The 1508-nt window shown below is 39.3% G+C and overlaps 1 non-coding gene across 1 annotated transcript; it reads right to left on the bottom strand.

The window, feature by feature from the left end:
* Positions 1-843: 843 nt before the first annotated feature.
* On the bottom strand, positions 844-899 carry LOC146716731 (U7 small nuclear RNA). The gene has a single exon (XR_014915863.1). It is a non-coding gene; the product is annotated as a U7 small nuclear RNA (small nuclear RNA).
* Between the last annotated feature and the right edge of the window lie 609 nt (positions 900-1508).

Genomic DNA, 1508 nt, shown 5'->3' with positions numbered 1-1508 from the left:
TATCTGTATTTAAAGACTCTATGAGCTAAAATGAAGATACTTAAAAGAAAAATATAAACTTAAGATGAAAACACTTTCTGATGGAGAGAGACATCAGAAAGTGTTCATCCAGCAGCAGCAGGAGCAATATGTCAAGATCAGGGTTTTAATAGTTTTGCAATTTTCATTAGTTTTTATTTTTATTTAGTTTTGACTTCAGATTTTCAATTTTATATCAGTTTTAATTAGTTTTTACCAATTGTTTGCTAGTTTAGTTTAGTTTTTATTTTTTTGAAAATCCTTAGTTTCAGTTTAGTTTTGATTAGTTTCAGTTATAGTTTTAGTTGTGTTTGCAATAATTAAGTCTAACAAAATCCCAGTTTCATCATATCAGTCATTGACTTCTGCTTATCCTTGGGTATGTTGCTATTCCAGCTACCATACCCTGCACCCTGCACAGGTCGCCTGTCTGTCGCAGGGCTAACAGGCAGAGACAGACAACTCACATTCCCACCTATGGGTTCTTTAAATAAATAAATAAATGAATAAGAAAGAAAGAAAGTGTACTTTATTGGTACCCGTGGGGAAAATCCCTCTCTGCATTTAACCCATTCACTCAGTGAAGCAGTGGGCAGCCACTGGGCGCCCGGGGAGCAGTGTGTAGGGACAGTACCTTGTCCTAATATTTGTGTACAGCGCTTTGTGATTGCCTGTCTGCGAAAAGCGCTTAATAAATAAAGTTTACTTACTTACTTACCTTGCTCAGGGGTACCTCAGGGTAGCTGTTCAGGGGAATCGAACCCCCGACCTTCCGATCATGGGGCCACCACTCTACCTACTGAGCTATCCCTGCCCTAAAAAAGTGAGGGCTTCTCTTTATGAGAAACCTACTAGACAAATATCTAAGAGCAAAGATTCCTTATAAATAAATAAATAAATAAATAAATAAATAAATAAATAAATAAAGAAAGCCAGATGAACAACCATTGATACCAGGCAACTATAAAATGTATATCTTGGCCCCAATGAGACTATAACTCTTGCAGCACCGGGTGTTCATAATTTTGGTTCAAGTGAATTGATAAACTTTTTGAAGGCAATTGACTCACACAGTTATGTAGATGTCCCCGTCCTGTTGTCTCGGGATGCATCACGCTGCCTTGCCTGGGGTTAGCTTCTGTTTTCTGGGGATGAGGGTTGAGTGTGCTCCCTTCTCAAGGTAAGCTAGGTTAGCCTTCTTGTGTGAGCTTTTCAAGTGCACTTTAAGGTTTGTGGGATTTTTTTCCCTTTAGAAATGTCCCTCATAATTTGTCTCTTTCCACTACAAGACACTTGCTTTATCCAAAACACAGTCATATTCAAAGTAATCCCAAATTGGACTCTGGCGCTTTCTCCCGACTTTTCCTGACATGATTCTGCGCGTGGACGGAGCAGCAACACAGACGACTCGACTAACGTGCTGCCACCTGCTGGCATAATGAGACACAGCAAGAAAAAATCTGGAAACTAAACTTCATTTTCACCCTTGG

This window comes from Copadichromis virginalis, linkage group LG2 (assembly GCF_057382275.1).
Source record: "Copadichromis virginalis isolate Kocher_CV1m ecotype Utaka linkage group LG2, C_Virginalis_male_GT1.1, whole genome shotgun sequence".
Taxonomy (NCBI): Eukaryota; Metazoa; Chordata; class Actinopteri; order Cichliformes; family Cichlidae; genus Copadichromis; species Copadichromis virginalis.
The sequence above is the reverse complement of the archived record's forward strand: the minus strand, read 5'-3'. Positions and strand labels throughout refer to the sequence as shown.